Raw genomic sequence first — 20,360 nt, forward strand, 5'->3', positions numbered from 1 at the left:
TGCCTCAGGGAGATTGTGAAGCACACACTCATGTGCATGCGTGAAGTTTGCACTCGCCCCGCTCGTACTTCCCCAACCTGCCCGCAAAGGCAGCACTGAGCCCTGCTGCTTGCGTCTCATACTCGGCGGGCCATAACTGGCCCGCCAGCGTGAAATTGCCATCTGGCCTTGATCGCGGGTGGCAGTCAGCTTCCCGACCACCTCCGCCAAGCCCGTCCGACATGGATGAAATTCTGCCCATAATGTTGCATTTTCTGCTTGTGAATGATCCAAACCAAAGTGGACAAAACATCACTGGAGGAATTACTATGCAAAATGACCATTTTATCCTTCTGGAAGAGGCAAGTATCAGCATTTTCATAGTAATTTGAGCATTTTTTCACTGGCCTGGCCTTTATAAATAATTTTCCCCCATCATTTATTTGGCACTGTAGTGTAATTGTTTGAGTTGTCTGAGACTTGGTAAATTTCTACAGTGATAGCTGTCTGATATAGAATTGCACAATTTCAGAGAAATAGACCACCATGCCAAGGGAAAAACTGGTTGCACAAATATACATGATTTTGGAAATACCTGTACATATTAGAATGGCATGACACAGAACTATGCAGTTGGTGGAGTACATGTACTTCTTGAACATGATCTTGACATTCTAGCACTGTGTGGCTGAAGTTCAAGTAAGTTGTGAATTCTGACTTTTGTATCTAACTCAAATAGCACTTTAGATTTTTGTGTCTCAATGATGTTTTTGTAAAAATCAATTCGCTGGTGATTCAGAGCTGAAACTAATTCTTGTGCAGTCAATTGATGTTCTTATTTTTGGGATAATTATAAGAAGAGCATAAGATATAGGAGCAGGAGTAGGCCATTTGGCCCCTCAAGCCTGCCCCACCATTCAGTAAGATCATGGCTGATCTCCCCAAGGCCTCAACTCTTCTTTCGTGCTAGCTCCTAATAGCCCTCAACTGCCCAATATTTCAAAAATTGTCTACCTCCTCTTTAAATATTTTCAGTGATCTAGCCTCCACAGCTCTCTGAAGTAGAGAATTCCAGACATTCATTATCCTCTGAGAGAAGAAATTCATTTGCATCTCTGTTTTAAATGAGTGTCCCCTTATTCTGTAACTAAATCCCCTGGTTTGAGATTCCCCCACTAGTGGAAACATCTTCTCAACATCTACCCTGTCAAGCCCCCTCAGAATCTTGTACGTTTCAATAAAATCACCCCTCATTCTTCTAAGTTCTAATGAATAAAGGCCTAAACTGTTTAGCCGTTCTTGATAAGTCTTCATCCCAGGAATCAGCCTTGTGAATCTCTTTTGAACTGCCTCCAATGCCAATATATACTTCCTTAAATATGGGGACCAAAACTGTACACAGTACTCTCGGTATGCCCTCACCAACACCCTGTACAATTGTAACAAGGCTTCCCTTTTTTTAAGCTCCAATCCCTTAGCAATACAGGCCAAAATTCCAATTGCCCTCTTAATTTCTTGCTGCACTTGCATGCTAACTTTTAATGTTTCATGCACAAGAACACCCAGATCCCTCTTTCCTGCACTTTTTTGGAGTCTCTCTCCATTTAAATAGTAATCTGCCTTTTGATCCTTCCTACCAAAGTGCATGACCTCGTACTTTCCCACATTAAATTCCATCTACCAAGTTTTTGCCCACTCACTCAGTCTATCTATATCCCCTCGCAGCTTCCTCATGTCCTCACCACAACATGCCCACCCACCTATTTTTGTATCATCAGCAAATTTGGATACATTACACTCTGCTCCCTCTTCCAAGTTATTAATGTAGATAGTAAATAATTGAGGTGCGAGGACTGATCCTTGTAGCAGTCCACTAGTTACATCTTTTCAACCCGAAAAAGATCCATTAATCCTGACTGTCTTCTATGTGTTAACCAATCCTCAATCCATGTTAATACATTACCCCTAATACCGTGAGCTCCTATCTTGTGCAATAACCTTTTTTGTGGCTCCTTATTGAATGCCATCCGGAAATCCAAATACACTGCATCTACCACTTCCCCTTTATCAACTCTGCTTGATATATCCTCAAAGAACTCCAGCAAATTTGTCAAACATGATTTCCCTTTCACAAAACCATGTTGACCCTGTATGCTTGCATTAAGCTTTTTTAAATGTCTTGCTATTTCTTCCTTAATAATGGACTTTAGCATTTTCCCAATGACAGATGTTAGACTGACTGGCCTATAGTTTCCTGCTTTTTGTCTCCCTCCCTTCTTGAACAGGGGTGTCATATTAACGTTTTTCCAATCTGCCAGGACTCTCCCGGAATCCATTGAGTTCTGGAATATTTCGACCAATACATCCGCTATCTCTGCAGCCACTTCTTTCCTCCCATTAGCTCCTTGCTTATCTGATATCTTTGGGATGTTTACAGTGTCCTCCACTGTGAAGACCGATACAAAATATTGGTTTAAATTAACTGCCGTTTCCCTGTCCCCCGTTATCAGTTCTCCAGTTGCATCCTCCAAGGGTCCCACACTCATTTTAGCCACTCTCTTCTTATATACCCGTAGAAGCTCTTGCTGTTTGTTTTTATTACATACTGAATCATTCATTATTTTCTCTTACGTATGTTGCATAAAGCTGGGGATAATGTGTTGTATACTGGTTCAACACCTCAGTTACAAAGCATGTTAGGCAATATTCCCTGTGATCCATAAAGGCACACATAGCTGTGCAGCAACTTGGAAGATACTGCACAGGCTGCTTGCAAGCTTTCTCCTTTATGTTACCGCACATACACGACTGTGTACAAAAATTTAAAAGTACCACACAGTGAAATGGACACAACAAAGAAATTTAGAGGTGACATTGCTTATTGGGTAATATCACATGGTTGGATTTCACAGTTACAGAGAATTAACAATGCTAGCAATATGTTACTAGTCTGTAATGTCCAAGGGCTTCAGGTGACATATTTTAATAAAGTTTGGAGTTTTTAAACAACCGCGCAAGTCTATAAGGAAGAGTAGCTGTTACTTGAAAATAATGCACTTGATTTCATTGAAGTATAATTACTTATAAATATATATTATTACCGAAAGTGAGTTTGACTGTCATTGACTAGCAGAAATTTACATCCAAACTCTTTGACACAAACAAAAATCATTTATTTTTCTTTGAAAGACCAAATGATCTCATTTAAGAAGTGGAATAAATCACAGGTATTCAGGTTTATCATGTTCATTATGTTGATTGTAAAGGGAAGTCAGTCCAAAGTTAGTTAGTGGAATTTCACATTCTGCAACCTTTCAAAAAATGACAAGGGTTCTCTCGCACTTCCTGAATTGTTTTCATATTTTTAAAATTGCATTAAATAATAGATTGTGTGGACAATAAACTCCATCACAAATAAGGTGCTTCTTTGTTACACATGAGGCATATTTTAATAACCCAGTTATACATCAGTTTTGCATTAATGAGACAAAAATTTTATATTACACTGACAGTAATGCAACAGTACAATTAGGGAAGGGAGTCACCAAACTGATAGACAGCTGGTACCATTTGAGCACTAGTGAGAAGAGTTTTCCTTATGTATCTGGTAGGTGATGTAGAGCTAGCATTATTACTAGGTATTGCTGCCTTGCACTACTCTAAAGAAAGTATTAGTGTTTAAGCAGCACAGCAACGACATAATAAAAAATGAACAAAATACTACATTTTGAAAAGCTTGATAGAATGAAGAGTCAATCAGTTATTTAGGATATATTTTAGATATTCTCCCTCTACAGGCAAAATAAACAAACAAGGTCCTGTTCTTTGTCCATAATGATATATAATTCACTTTGATAAATTTTTAAAGAAAATTCTTCTCTGCTTTTAATGTGCTGCAGGAGTAATATCCTGTGTGATCAGGCAAATAATAATGATTTTGGATAGCTTGATAAACCTCAATGTAACACCAGTTAATCTGCTCTAAACTTACAGGTCTTTTGTAATATTTAGTGTTGGTTATTGTTCACATAAGTGCAGAACTATGTAATTATAAAAAAAATCTAAAAAAAAATACACAGGGCTAAACTTGTAAATTGATGCAAATGACATCGTTAATTGCTGTTTTCCATGCCTTGATGTTAAGTGTTGTACAAACATTGAGGCTGCATGCTATAACATCTAAAGTGTCAGTTGGAGCCAGTTTCTAATCACTTTCAAAGTGTGTTTTGTTCTTCCTTGGCTGCACTAAAAAGAATTGGTCACTCATGGCCTGAAAAGTTTTACAACAAATTGTGTGATTAAATTCCTTAAACACTTTTGCCCACTACTAATCCTCTTTTCCAACATCCTTTTCAGTAAAAATTGCTGCACACCATGGTGCCTGATTTATATTTCATTCCTGAACAGGAAGTAGGGGGGATTAAAGTTTCGGGATTAGAACACTTACTCTTCATTGCATTTTTGCACAGAATGTATCCTAGATACCATATGCACTGCTCAATGACCCTGAGCCTTTTAGTGCACCTCTTTACACATACATAAAATATTTTAAATTAGCTTTAGGAATGTTCAAGTATCTTCTTTAGTGAGTTGAGTAGAACAAATTAGTCTTGTTTCCTCATGGTATGTGCATTTTTTTTCAGTCTAACAGCAACAATTATGAACCATTGTTTGATGTGAGGAACACAAAGGCACAGAAGGCAATAAAATATAATAGGATAATTTTTCAGTAATGAGCTTCTATTTTCATGTTCTTTAATCAGAGGATTAAACAGTTAACTATTTCCTCCGTGAGGAAGTTATGAATTTTAACTTTGGTATAACAAATATAGTATACTGCAGGAAAGGATGGGCTTGATTTTTAATCACTCGTGGGGATGAGAACGCGAGTGTGCGGGTTTTGAAAATTACGCATCTGGATGGCGTGTCGGTATCTTAATGGGGAGATGTGTTACTAATTTCAAATTTTGTTAATGGGCTGAGGAGTTAGTTAATGGCCAGAAGGTGATTTTCAAATTGCAGATCATGGCCAGAAGGTGATTTTCAAATTGCAGATTACTAAACACGAACAGTCTGGTGCACATTACTGCATAGCTGTTGTGTTCAATGCAGGAAGCCATCAAGCAATGTGTTTTCTGAGAAAAAGTTTTTGGCATTAAGGGTTATAATGTCAGATTGGATACAATAACTTTTCATTTGGCTACTTCTCTGCACCATGAGGCTGCTGGCCTCTGATGTCCTGCCTCTTCTGTTCTGCAAGGCAGTGGCAGGCCCCATCATGGCTACCATCTGCTGTTCAGGATTACCCTCAACAGGCAGCTCCCACCTTCTGGCAGCGCTCAATATTACTAATTGGGTGTCAAGTTCAGTGTTGACCTAATTAGGGTACAAGCATATGAAGATAACACCGTGTGAGTGACATAGAAGTGGCACAAAATTGGAGCCCAGAAATTATCTGGGCATCAGGTTCCTGACCACAGATGGAATATCCAGGCCATTGTTGACCTTAATAAAATATGAATGAGTGAAAAGACAATTTACCATTTCTGAATTTCTGTCAGATTATATAGTAGTATACAAATTATCTCCATTTCAAAAATATTAGCAGCTCATTTCTTACATGAAATGATGGAAAAATTGTTTGTGTTATTGTTAGTTCTGGAGATGATAGCCTACCTATGGAGCAATTATTTCCAACTAAAAGGTTGAACTTTCCTAGCCATGATGACTTGACTGGAGGGGGATGAGCTGGGAAGATAGTGCGGAGCTAAGCCAGACATCTTCCTTCTCCTGGACATGGGCAGCAAATTACGCTGGTTATAGCATCAATTAGGGCTGAATTTATGACCTCACTAGCACTTGGCTGCCAGCAGAGTGCCCCCACCATGTGTGAAGGTCTTCAGCTCAATGGAGACAGTCTGCCTGTGGCAGGCTGCGTGGTCATTGGGGCCAGAGGCTCCCTGATGCACTGACGAAGCCACGTGCATGAAAGGCCACAACCATAGCTGATCCCAATCCAGCAGAGGCATTTCCTTTTCATCCCAATGGACCTGCCAGCCTAGATTAGCTTTCCACTGCTTCGTAGGCCATTGAGCCTTTGTGGACCCGACCTGCTTCAGCAGCACCAACCTCTCGTGGTGAAGCTGCTGAGACTCCAGAACTGCCGGCCCTCTGATTTGGCCTGCAGCATCAAGAGCCTGCCCACCATCCTTAATAGGGAGGCAAACAGAAAGGCAGCCGGTTGGGAGGTCATACCCCGGAGGATTGCTAAGCTTATCTCACTACCGCCAAATGCAAGCTCAAAGCCCCCATTTCGTCATGACATTGGGACACCGAAGCCCACAGCAAAATCCAGTCCAAAGACTCTACCCACAGGAAGTATTGCTTAGTAAATGCATAAGCCACAATTGCATCACTAAATATGCAAATAAGCCAACATGATTGCACCCTGTTTCTGGAGAAACACATCAATGGGTTCTATTTCTTCCATGCGGTGTTTTTAGCTGATCGGTTAATGTGTTCTCTATTTTTAATGCAGTTATTAGTGCATTAAAATAACTACGTTAACAATTCTGTTAAAATAGCATAGACTCTAAGATGTTAACCAGTGTGTTAAAAATAGTACACTGAAGAAATTAAACCCAGAAGTGGACTACTTGGAATTTTTAATATCAGCAGCAATGCTTAGACTCTGGCCATGACAATAACTAATCTTTTGAATGTCCCAAATTCCATACGTCCAAATACCCGTACACAAAAAGATGGGGTGACATTTTAAGAATTTTGTGAAATTGTGGTGACTGGTAGTCCAGTTACAAAATGTGACAGTGGCATAGGAGAACAAAATTGTCTTCGAAGCAAAAGAACTTTACTCAGATGGACATTGAAGGCCCATTGAGTGGTCAAGTTACTGTCTTGATTTTTTAAATATAACTTCTGTTTCTTAATAAATGCCCTGATTTACTACATCTAAATATCTCCTGTTGCCTTATTGGCTTGTCTTGTTGAACTAAATCTTGAATGAGTTATAAAACTCATATTGTGGCTGACACAGCTGCTGAGTCTTTTATGAGCTGAATTTGACCTGGGAAAGAGAGAAGAATGGCTGAACATGGGAGATTTGGGGCATCTAAGTTTTCAGATGCTATGCTGGAGGTTTCGGTGGAGGAGATGAAAAGGAGGAGAGATGTCTTCTATCCACAAGCGGGGACAAGGCCCTTCAGATACAGAATGACGAGGCGCTGGGAGCAGATAACATGGAAGTCAATGTCAAGAGTTAAGCCCCTAGTATCTGGATGCAGTGAAGAAGTTCATGACCTCGCATGAATGGTCAAAGTCAGTGAATGCATCTGCAAATATATATCCCACCGACTGCATCACCAGCTCAAACACTGCTCAAGTCACCACATCCCCATCACTCATCTACTAATAATCTTTATCAGACAGGACTCATACCTAACATCCATATTTTTGTATCTCACACACTTAGCAATGCTAAATGTAACTGGACCAGCCATATAAATACTGTGGTTACAAAAGCAGGTCAGAGGCTGGGAATTCTGTGTTGAGTAACTCATCTCCTGACTCCCTAAAGCCCATCTACCATTTACAAGGCACAAGTTAGCAGTGTGATGGAATATTCTCCACTTGCCTGGATGATTGCAACTCCAACAGCACTCAAGAAGCTTGACACCATCCAGGACAAAGCAATCCGCTTGACTGGCACCCCATCCACAAACATTCACTCCCTCCAGCACCAATACACAGTTGCAGTAGTGTGCACCATATATAAACATACAAATTAGGAGCAGGAGAAGGCTACTTGACACCTCCATCTTGCTCCGCCATTCAATGGGATCATGGCTGAGTTGTAACCTCAACTCCACATTCCTACCTACCACCGCTAACCTTTCGCCCCCTTATCACGAACCTATCTAGCTCTGCCTTAAAAATATTCAAAGACTCTGCTTCCACTGCCTTTTGAGAGAGTTCCAAAGTCTCACAACCCTCTGACAGATAAAAAATTTTCCTCATCTCTGTCTAAAATGGATGACCCTTTATTTTTAAACAGTAACCCAAGTTGTAAATTCTCCCACAAGAGGAAATATCCTTTTCATATTCACCCTCTCAAGACCCCTCAGGATCTTATGTTTCAATCAAGCCACCTCTTACTCTTCTAAACACCAACAGATACAAGCCTGGTCTGTCTGACCTTTCCCCAAAGCCCATTCCAGGTATTAGTCTGATAAACCTTCTCTGAATTGCTTCCAACTCATTTACATCCTTCCTTAAATAAGAAGAGCAATACTGTACACAGTACTCCAAATGTGGTCTCACCAATGCCCTGTATAACTGAAGCATAACCTCCATACTTTTGTATTCAATTCCCCTCACAATAAACGATAACATTCTATTGTCTTTCCTAATTACATACTGTACCTCCATGCTAACCTCTTGTGATTCATGCACTCAGACCCCTAGATCCCTCTGCATGTCAGATCTCTGCAATCTCTCACCATTTAGATAATCTGCTTCTTCTTTATTCTTCCTGCCAAAATGGACAATGTGCTAATTACCACTTCCCTGATTATTGTAACTTTCTTGAGTTCCTCCCTTCCTTCCATTTCCTGATTTACAGCTATTTCTTGGATATTAATTGTATCCTTTACAGTAAAGACCGATGCAAAATACCTGTTCAATTCATCTGCCATCTCCTTATTTTCCATTATTAATTCCCCAGACTCACTTTCTATAGGACCAATGCTCACTTTGTTAACTCTTTTTTTCTAAGTAGCTATAGAAACTCTTAATATGTCTTTATATTTCTAGCTAGCTTTCTCTCATACTCTGATTTTTCCTCACGAGTTGTTAAGTCTTTCTTTGCTGCTTTTTATATTCTGCCCGATCTTCTGACCTGCCACCCATTTTTGCAGAATTATATGCTTTTTCTTTAAGTTTGATACTATCTTTAACTTTTTTAGTTAACCACAGATGGTGGGTCATCCCTTTGGAACTTTTCTTTCTTGTTGGAATATATCTATTCTGTGTATTCTGGAATATCCCCTTAAATGCCTGATGCTGCATCTTTATTAGCCTATCACTTAACCTAATTTGCCAGTCCCCTTAAGGTAGCTCTGCTTTCATGCCCTCATAATTGTCCTTAAGTTTAAAATACTAGTCTCAGATCTCCTCTTCTCTCTATTGAACTGAATGTAAAATTCAACCATAGAAGATGCACTGCAACAAGTTGCCAAGTCTGTTTTGACAGCATCTTCCGAACCTGTAAAGTCTACCATCTAGATGGACAAGAACGGTGGAAACACCACCACCTGCAATTTCCCTTCCAAGTCACACACCATCTTGACTTGGAACTATATGGCCTCTCCTTCACTGTCACTGAGTCAACTCCCTTCCGAACTGCACTGGGTTGCACCTACACCAGATGACTGCAGCAGTCGAAGAAGGCAGCACACCATCACCATCACAACGTTAATTAGCGATGGGTGACAAATGCTGGCCTTGCCAGTAATGTTCACATCCCATGTAAGCATGAAAAAAATTCTAGTGCATCTATGTCTGCGAGCAACTAATTTGTACAGGAGCCTTGAAGTCGACAAAAACTCTTCAGCTCATGCCACACTACTCTCTGTGGGTTGTTGAAACTTGAAATAACTTTAGAACACTGGTAGAATTGTAGCAACAGGCAGAAAAAGAAGTCATCCTACAACTAACATGTACATCGTTAATGATCCCTTTAAATAGCACCGTGGTATTTTTTAATTAAATCATGGGATGTGGGCATCAATGTCTAAATCAGCTTTTATTGTCTATTCCTAATTGTTCTTGAGAAGGTGGTGCTGAGCTGCCTTCTTGAAATGCTGCAAGTGCACCCACAGTGCTGTTGGGGAGGGAGTTCCAGCATTTTGACCCAGCAACAGTGAGGGAACAGTGATATATTTCCAAGTCAGGATGGTGAGTGACTTGGAAGGGAACTTCCAGGTGGTGATGCTCCCATGTGTCTGCTGCCCTTGTCCTTCTAGATGGGGTTTGGAAGGTGCTGTCTACGGAAGCTTGGTGAGTTTCTGCAGTGCATCTTGTAGATGGTACACACTGCTGCCACTGTGCATTGCTGGTGGAGGGAGTGAATGTTTGTGGATGGGGTGCCAATCAAATGGGCTGCATTGTCCTGCATGGTGTCAAGCTTCTTGAGTGCTGTTGGAGCTGCACTCATTCAGGCAGTGGAGAGTATTCCATCACACTCCTGACTTACGCCTTGTAGATTGTTGGCAGGCTTTCGGGAGATAGGAGGTGAGTTACTTTTGACAGGATTTCTTGCCTCTGACCTGCTCTTGTAACCACAGTATTTATATGGCTAGTCCAGTTCAGTTTCTGGTCAATGGTAATCCCCAGGATGTTGATAGTGGGGGATTCAGCAATGGTAATGCCATTGAATGTTAAAGGGTGATGGTTAGATTCTCTCTTGTTGGAGATGGTCATTGCCTGGCACTTGTCAGCCCAAGCCCAAGTCCAGGTCTTGCTGCATTTGGACACGGACTGCTTCAGTATCTGAGGAGTTGCAAATGGTGCTGAACATTGTGCAATCATCAGCAAACATCCCCACATCTGACCTTGTGATAGAAGGAAGGTAATTGATGAAGCAGCTGAAGACAGTTGGGCCTAGGACAGCACCCTGAGGAATTCCTGCAGTGACATACTGGGACTGATCTGATTGACCTCCAGCAAGCACAACCATCTTCCTTTGTGCTTAGGTATGACTTCAGCCAATGGAGCTTGCCCCCTGATTCCCATTCACTCCAGTTTTGCTAGGGCTCCTTGATGCCACACTTGATCAAATGCTACCTTGATGTCAAGGAGAGTCACTCACACCTCACCTCCAGTGTTCAGCTCTTTTGCCCATGTTTGAATGATGGTTGTAATGAGGTCAGGAGGTGAGTGACTCTGGCGGAACCCAACTTGAGTGTCAGTGAGCAGGTTATTGCTAAACAGATGCCGCTTGATAGCACAGTTGTTGCAGTGGAGGAGGTTGGGGGGTGGAGGTCAATCATGCTGCTGACCAAGTGATCTGAGGCATAGATTTAAGTGTGAAGCGCCAAAATGACAGAACTGCCATCAAATCAATGTTAGATGCTGATCGACATCATGATTTGTCTGCTCATTGTTCTTCTGGCAGATGTTAACTCTGTACAACCTAAGCTTTTTACCAAGAGGTCTTCTGACATGCTTCAAATCAAAATGTTACTAAGCCCTGCATTGGAGCTTGCAGCGCCGACCCAATTTCTCTACCTTGGTACATTTCCATTTTCTACTGTGAGCAATAAATTGTTTTATCTGGCAATTTGATCCTCATGTGCCGTGAACCAATGAGCCAATGAACCCTAATCATAGTTGTTCATTTTGTAATACATTTTCAAAATGTTCTCTTGTGCAGTGCATTGCTTTATCAATAAAGAACTCCAGCCAATTGAGTGGAATGTTTGCTGAAAAGTGGATGTCAAATATTAGACTCATTCCTACTAAAGAACAAAAATTATTTTTTGCACCTAATTCCTCTTTCTGTCATGCACATGCACTCGTCTGCACTTAGACATAAATACTGTATGTATTAGTTATGTTAGGATTTTGAAATAAACAAATGATATGAAATTATGGCATTCACCATCTAATAAGCCCAGTTCCATAGAATGCATTCAATGCACAAGTTCTGCATTCTGAATCAAACTACCTTAAAAAACTGTACCCAATCGTGCGTTGGTGAATATTTTCAAGAGAATGGAGGATTTGTCGCACAGAAGCTTACAATGAAATGCACAGCTGAATGATTTCAATATGGTAACTTTTGAGGGTTGTAGAGAGTATTGGACAATGTTCATTACCTGAACCTTGGACTGAATTTTCATAACAATGGAGACCCTCTACACCACCTACGATTTCCGTGGAGTGGTCGGGGGTGGGGCGGGGGTGATGTGGGCGGGTTCTAATGTGCACATCCGTGGTTCATGGCTGCCTCAGGCTGATCTGATTTCCATTGGTGGGATCTACAAAAGCTTTGACACAGTGCTGGTGCACTACGTCAGGCCTTCTGCCCAGCCTGCCACCATTACCCGCCATGATTCCCATTGCCATCTTGTCCACCACAACCTCATACTAAAAACCTGACTTTCCAGGGCACTTTCTCCTGGGTAGGGTTTGCGGAACCGGCAATTGGCCCAACACTTTTCTCCTGATCCGGAAGCAAAAATTCAGGCCCTTATGCCTGGTTTGTTGTCTTTTAACATGTAGCAGTCTGCATGCAGAACCTTTCCTGTCAATTAGATTTATTTCCAATGTACAGAGTGTTTTTGTTGTTGCTGGAGGATTGCAACAGCACTTCTATATTTTCATTAGTTATACTGCTATAATTAGACTTTGTAATATAGAACCTCAATTTAAAAAAAAGTTTGCACATGCATTGTATTGTTAGTGAGTTTTATGTAGATGTGTGTGCGTCTCACAAACAACATGTATCACTCACTCAGTACATTGCCATTGGTCATGCGACTTAACTTGCAGTCTTATTGAACAGTACAACAATAGAATTAATCTTGGATCTTTTTGAGAGTAAAACCTGTTCTTCAAACATACATTTTTGGAAGTAACTTGAGAAGTACTTTTGTGATGTAATTGGTGACCTGAATCAACAATGTGCAGGTGACAACCTATTCTAGTTGCCTCACCATTGTGAATAGTTACACACTGTCCTTGTGCAATAATTGTGCATACTGGGTCTGAACTGCAACCCAGAAAGGTAAATTGTGTTCTGTGTATTTTTTAAGGACACTTTCAAAACCACTTCTACTGAAAATAATGCTAAAGACAAATCAAAGAGCATTTGTAAACTCACCATATACATGAATCCATGACTAACAGGATGTGACAGGAGAGGTCTTTAATCCATTTGTAGGACATTGGTAACCTACTGCTGCAAAATTGCTTCACTGAATCTTTATCACCATGGAATTTTTATGGTGATTTTCATTTTATGAATTTCACATTTTTGTATAAGGTTGCTTGGCCTCATGCCATCATTCAAGTTTAATTAAAGTCATAATTCAGTTTTGAGACAATTTATTGTTTCTTCAGCTTTTATTGTTATTAGCCGGGAATGTTTGTCCATGCCAAAGTGAGACTCAAGTTCTCAACTAAACTAAAACAACAAAGATGCCTCAGAAGCTTAGCATACTGATAGAGTCTGAGTTCACTCGGGCTTAAAATATTTGAACTTGTCTGCACTACAGAAGACAAACTGCTTACTGTACACTACAGAAATTATTCAGTGTTTCTAATCTATTTTCAAGATACTGATGGTGTATGGTGGCAGAAATGGAGTTTGAAAAATAATTCAATACATTAAGAATTAACAAACTTGTAGCATATTACAAGAAAGGAAACAAACTGTGAGATTTGGACATTACCTGAGCACAGTTTAAGCCAAAAGCAAAAAACTGCGGATGCTGGAAATCCAAAACAAAAACAAAAATACCTGGAAAAACTCAGCAGGCCTGACAGCATCTGTGGAGAGGAACACAGTTAATGTTTCGAGTCTGTATGACGCTTCAACAGAACTGTTGATGATCAGCCCAGAAAATAGACATTCTGGACTCTATTTTAAGCTATCTTGAACATTCTTGCCTGTCAGAGCATCGAGGGAGGAGTGGAACATGAAACCCTATGCATGTTAGGTCTTGTTCCTCTTCTTGCTCACTACCACATTGTCACCACATAGCCACAGATACAGTGTGCACAATGTTTTACAATAAAGCTCTTTATGAAGGTATCACTTGGAATCAGCTTTCTAAAAGTATGTTCCTTTTCTGGAATTTTAGAGCTGTCTAAAGAGCAGTCTGAAGAGCAGTCTGCCAGCACTCTCAGTGGCCCAGAATGTCATAGGGTTTCCTGGCACCCTGTATTACTCTCACCAACCTTTGCATAAGCAACAAAGCTGCACACATCCTGGAGGATTCAGCTTTAGGTGGTATCACTATGATAAGTCAGAGTGCACAGGTAAGGAGAAGCAGGTGGAAAGACAAAGGTCAAGAGCCAGTAGTCCAGATGGCCATATGACCACCATTATACACGTGTGCATGGAGGTTGCGAGATCCCGGGAGCCCTATAAGTAGCCATTGGTGTAAAAATTGAGCACCATGGTCACTTTCATGTTCACTGGCAATTGATGCTCTCTATGCCCTCGTGGGACCAAATCCTGCAGCATATGTCCTGTGGCATATGTGACCGACCAGTTCCCTAGACATGTGCAGCCTTCAGCGATAGTGATTCTTGGTCATCTGCAGGAATGACAGGCGCCCTCTGTAGACCATGGGTCTAGCAGGGCGCCTACAAGCGAAGGCTCACCGTGGATCTTCAGCTGCGTATGCAGTAGGCCCTGCCACCCTTTACTTTTGAGGGAGTGCTCCTCCCTTTGGTGAGCCAGGCACCTCCACCGCTCTATTCCTCTTCTCTGCTCTTTGCAAGCTGTACAGCATACCGTAATTCACCTGGTTCCATGATCCTGATGTCCTTCTGCTGTAGGATCAAAGAGAGAGACGTGTGGGTTAGCACAAGTATACTAAGAACCTCTCTTCGTTAAATCTAAAGGCCCCTTCACATATGCAGGAGAGAGCTGGCCACCACTTGGATGGCCAGTGTGTAATGCGCTCATTGGCTGTGCAAAACCCCACCACCTCTGCTCCACTCCACTTGACTGATTGGCGGCAGCTTCGGCCACTGGACTGCATGCTGTGCTCTCAGCTCAGGTGAAGGCATTCTGCTAACCCACTCTGCAAGGCTGCACTGTTAGCTTGAACCATGATGGATACTGGTCCACACCTTAATAAAGACATTGCAAAAGGCTGTGAATGCCTCCACCAGTGACTGCACCATGGCCACCTTTTCACAAAGGCATTTTACAACTTGCCCAGTTGGCCAATTGCTCTGCTACCCCCCTAAATGCCCATTAATTTGCAGTCTATGCCTGAGGGGTGAAAAGTTCTGGAGCATTTGATGGCACTTTGATGCTGCTTGAGTGGATAGAAAAGCTTCAGAGGCCCGACTCCAAGTATGTCAATGGAGCTGCAGCTGAACGGTGTCACTGTGAAAGAGTGCTCACTTTTGACAAGCTTTTCCAAGTGCATGGCTGCTTCCCCCAACATGTGCTTGAGTATTTCCTACAGTCTGTGCTGCCTTGCCCCCACCCAGGTCTGACCAGAATGGAGCCCTTGTCCTGGCACCGCATTGAAAGCCAGCTGGGAAAAAGTGACTGGCCTGTGGCCCCCAACGAATGTATGGTGCCTCTTCTCTGACGTCCTATGAGTGATGCTCATGAGCACTGTACAAGGTTGTGCACACTCACCTCCCAGTTCCCCTTGAAGTTCAGGTCGCCAGGTGTGTGCCTTTTAAAGGCAGTTGTGAAGTTTGCTGTTCTGAAGTCACACCGACGTTGATGGTAAATTTGATGTGGGGAGATGATTCTGGTGAGCAGGGCTTATGCCTAGATACAAATGTATTAAAATGATGTTCCCGACGTGCAGCAGCAAGAAACGTGGCCTGCCATTGACGGATGGAGCGGATCATTGCAAACTGGTTTCACAACAATGTAAAACTGATTTTTAGCCTTCTTGCTGCAGTTAATGGTTTTCTGTCCATTGAAATTTGGGCAAATCTGTTCCTTTGAATGATGACTGACTGTGCCATGACCAGACACAAACTTGGTTGCTGTAGCTTCTCAATTACCATACCAGCACCATTCTGGTCTCTGATGCATACCTTCTCTCCCCTTCCTAGAGCCGGATGGTCTTGAGCCCAATGCCTCTCATTAAACGTACAAGCTTGACTCACCCAGTAGGTTTCTTCTGTCTCCCAAGCTCAATCATGGTCTTTCACCATGATATTTGGTAGGATGGTGTGTGGCAGGAAAGCAGGTTGCATCTTTAGCCTGTGGCCCATCTTAAACTTGCATGGGACAAACCCATTATATAATGGTGTGGAGCGATAACTAAGCAAAGCGAGCTCAAAATCATCATTCTTCCTTAGTAGATCCTTTACAGTGAGTACTGGTCGCTCAGCTTCTCCATTAGACTGAGGTATTTTGGGGAGCTTGTGGCATGCACAAATCCATATGATGCTGCGAAAGATTGAAAATATTCATTGGCAAATTGTGGTCCATTATCAGAGATGACAATGTCCAGAATGCCATGTGTGGAGAACATTTGCTTCAAGGAGGTAATAATGGCTTCAGAGGTGAGGCCATGTAACTTTTGCACCTCTATCCAGTGGAAATAACAGAGAACTACTATAAGAAATATTTTCCCTTTATAGTTGAACAAATCCATGCCAAGCCGTGCCCAAGGCCTTGATGGCAAGAAGTCAGAGATTCTCATCTGAAATGCCAACTACAGTTTTACCTCTGATCAGGTTGTCATTTATTGTTCCATACTCTCAATTTTTGGTTGGGCAGTACAATCCATTGATGAATGAGTCAATCCCTTCTCCCTGTTTTTGACAAAAAAGGAGGTAGGAGAGACCGCGAGGCAGAGAGGTTTGGGGAGGGAATTTCAGAGGTTAGGGCCAAGGCTACTGAAGGGATGGCCCACAGTGCTGCAGCAGTAAACAGGGGGATGTGCAAAAGGCCAGAATTGGAGGAGCATGGTGATCCTGGAGGTTTTGGGCTGGCGGAGGTTACCTCAAATATGTACATTTTGCTGACAATCAGCTGCGCAGCTATGTAGTAAAACTCAATTGCAGACATCTGTGGATACAACATTTGACTTAAACTGCAGTGACATTGTAAAATGCATTATGCTGCATTGTTCCTCTCCATGTGACTCATTTTGCATTGATGTAGATTTTTGTTCCACTGAATTAATCAAGAAAACAATATATTGTTTATAGAGAATGGATACCAGGGAGTGGTTATAAGATTAGAATTTCACTAAGAAGTTCGAACAATGTCATAGATTATTAGGGCAGAACAATTTATGACAATTACCTAAACTGCAAAATGAAAGTACGGCCTTGAAATTATACTCATTTATCTGTATGACATATATGACCGAGTTCATTGGGGAATGGATTAATTTGTTTTCTTTTTTCTGAACTGGCAATAAGTATCTCAGTAGATGCCAATGGTCAGTGTGTTTCATTTATTTAATTGTGATACTGTCATCTTGGAAGATTAATGACTGTGCCTCAATATTTGATGATTTGAAAATTATATTTACTCCACAATATAAAGAAATAATGCCTTTTATAACTTGCCAATGTGTGGTCATTTCACCTTGGAGTTAAAATGATTGTTTGGAAATTTTACTAAGAAAAGGTGTAAGTTTAATTGTAAGACTATATACTCATAACCTTTCTTGTTAAAATTGGCAAAGGAATTTCACCTTGAATGTTTCCAGAGTTTGTGCATTTAACTCGAGCTTGCAGTGCTGCTAATAAATTAACTGAGGTTATTTTGTTGTAAGCTCGACTGTCCGGTGTTCAAAACCATAAGACTCCCATCACTAGAGTCTGCGCTACAGTTCATTGTGGAGGAGAGACTAAATTTCCACAACATTACTCTATGATGAGCTGACCACTAGCTCTTAAGACTCATTTTTAGCCAACTGTTAGAAATGCATAGACTGTTTCCACTGGAGATTAGAGGAGTGAGGGGTGATTTGATTGAAGTATGCAAGATGGCCTTGACAAGCTGGACATTGAAAGGATGTTTCCTCTTATGGGGTTTTCCAGAACTAGGGGCACCCTTTTAGGACAGAGATGAGGAGAATTTTTTTCTCTCAGGGGGTTGTGCGACTTTGGAACTCTCTGCCTCAGAAGGTGGTGGAAGCGGGGTCACTGAATATTTTTAAGGCAGAAGTAAATAGATTCTTGCTAGGCAGGTAATCAAAGGTTATCGGGTGTAGATAGGAATGTGGAAATTGAAAGCAAGAAGATTAGCCATGATCTTGTTGAATGGCGGAGCAGGTTCAAATGGCCGAATGGCCTACTCCTTTTTCTTATGTTTCTTATGTTCTTACATTGTGACCTAGTATACAAAATGTAACCAGGTAAAACCTAGAAGGACTGCTGCTTGATCAGTCATGGCACAATAAGCTTAATCTTGGACAGATAAGATAACTTGTTGACCTTGTCAGGGGAGAGGGTTGTGGAGGGATGGGGAGAGTGTTGATTGGGTGGGGAGGGGGGTTGGGGGGTTGGGGGGGAGGGGGGAGAGAGGGGGGGCGGTCAATTGCAGGGGAGTGGGCAATTGATTGAGTGGTCCGCCGGTTCCCAATTGGGGTGGGGGAAGATCAGTGGCCTGAGGTGGTTGGGGATGGGCGGAGGGTGGGAGGTCAGAAGTCTCATGATGGAATCAAAAGACTCAGGGATAAAAGCATTTGGGGCTGGAATAATGATGCAAATTTCATCTGTGCCCACTGACTTCAATGCAGGCAGCACGTGAAGTGTACACTGCCTTGTGTTTTACATGATTGCATCATCCATTCAGTAACCTCATTGCTGATTAGTTGGATAGGCGGCCAGCACTGTTTAAAACTAACCTGTCATTGAGGCTGGTGCAGAGGTTGTGAGTTCTTTGTGAGCTACATCAGAGAGAAAGACAGCAGAATGGCACAACACGTGAGACAGTGGGCTCCAAGATTTTTGGACACTACACTGGATGCCTTGTTGGAAGAAGTGCAAGGGAAGAGAGATGGCATGCATCTATAATGGGTCAGTAAGGCCCTCCAGATATGTCTAGAAGGCAGTGGGAGCAGATGACCACAGAGATTGATGCTAGGAGTCAAGGCCTGAGGACCAGGATGCAGCGTCGTAAATATTCAATGTCCTCACATGAAAAGAGAAGGTCAGTGAACACATCTTTGCATGCTATATCCTAGCAATTGCACCACTAGCATCAGACTTTGCTCAATTCAACACAGTCCCATCACTCATCTACCAACAATCTCTACCAATGAATTGGTGTCCCAGCCAACTCACATTCCTGTGGAGCAAAGCCAGTGAACTGCCTCAGCACACCCACTTGGTGTTTGCAGCTTGTCTGCTCAATTCAAAGGAAGCCCAGGCTTCAAAAATATGGAGGCCTTGTCACTGCAGACACAGGCAACGAGCCAGTACATTCTACTGGTTAGCGCCCAGAATTCAAAGTTGAGACACGAGAACAAGTTCACTGAAAATTGACACTAGGAACGTCAAACAGCAGAAAGGACTGTGAACGGAATTGTACTGAAATGAATTGGCAAAGTTTCTCTTCAGACAAGCAAACATATGTGTTATTACAAGAGATTAATGGTTCAAGGAACCTAAAGTAGTGAATGGGTTTTTATCAACGAGAGTGCCTTTTTAATATAGGAATTCAGCAGTAGAAACTTAGGACTTTATTTTATTTCCTCTCAGCATGGACTCTGAGGTCTGCTCATGGTGGACACTGGGTGAGTTGGCATAGGTGTGTAAGGGAAACGGGGTGTGGGGGGGAGCATGGGTTGGCATAGGAGTTGTAAAGGACCATGGGGGTTGGGTGAGGGGCATAGGTTGGCATGGAGGGTATGAGAGGCCATGGGAGGCTGAGTGGAGGGCATGAGGTGATATGTTAGTATGGATGGAACATGGTGAATGTGTGGGCGGTGAGGGCTAGAGGGATGTTTTTGGTTTCCTTTTTTTTTACAGACGGGACAAAGTGCCAGATCTTTTGCCCTGCCTGCCTCCGCACCAGGAAACCCCTGTGCTGCTTCTGAACTGTTTCTGGGGGGCGGCTGCCATAGCTCCTGTAACACCAGCCAATCCAAAACAAAGATCTGACCATCCGGGGCAGTTTCTCCTGAGTCATGTTTGCAGAGTGGGAACTTTCCCAACCCAGGAGTGAAAAGTCAGGCCCAACTGTACCATTCCTCCACAGCCCTGGCTCAGACCATTTGATCTAGCATAGACCAAGGATTATAGCTGGACCTTAGCAGTCTGTCTGATTCAGGTTCACATTGAGAAATATGCTAATCAATTGATTGATAGACAGCCATTCTCTCCATTTTTGCACATTACAGCATCATCCATCCTTTCAGTCTTAAGCCTGTAGTCTTACAATTAAATATTAAGATTCTTGCACATTACTCTTTCCATTATAGGAGAATTCTAAATTATAGTCATTTCGGATTAAGGTAATCACATGATATCAGGTGAGAATAGTTTTCCCTGTCAAATCCACAGAGCTTTTTATTGCCCTACATTGCTGAGCATTTAATAACACTGCATTAGAAATCTGTTCATCAATTATCTTTCTAGCACTATCTCCTTTCTATGACTAACCTAGCAATTTAAAAAAAGTTATCTAC

At 42.0% G+C, this 20,360-nt stretch overlaps 1 protein-coding gene across 1 annotated transcript in view; it reads right to left on the bottom strand.

Moving 5' to 3' along the window:
* The window catches only part of glis3 (GLIS family zinc finger 3), a 675,575-nt gene that overhangs the window by 189,307 nt on the left and 465,908 nt on the right, over nt 1-20,360 (bottom strand). The gene's annotated exons all lie outside the window — the stretch shown is intronic.

Source organism: Carcharodon carcharias, chromosome 4 (genome assembly GCF_017639515.1).
Source record: "Carcharodon carcharias isolate sCarCar2 chromosome 4, sCarCar2.pri, whole genome shotgun sequence".
Lineage (NCBI taxonomy): Eukaryota > Metazoa > Chordata > Chondrichthyes > Lamniformes > Lamnidae > Carcharodon > Carcharodon carcharias.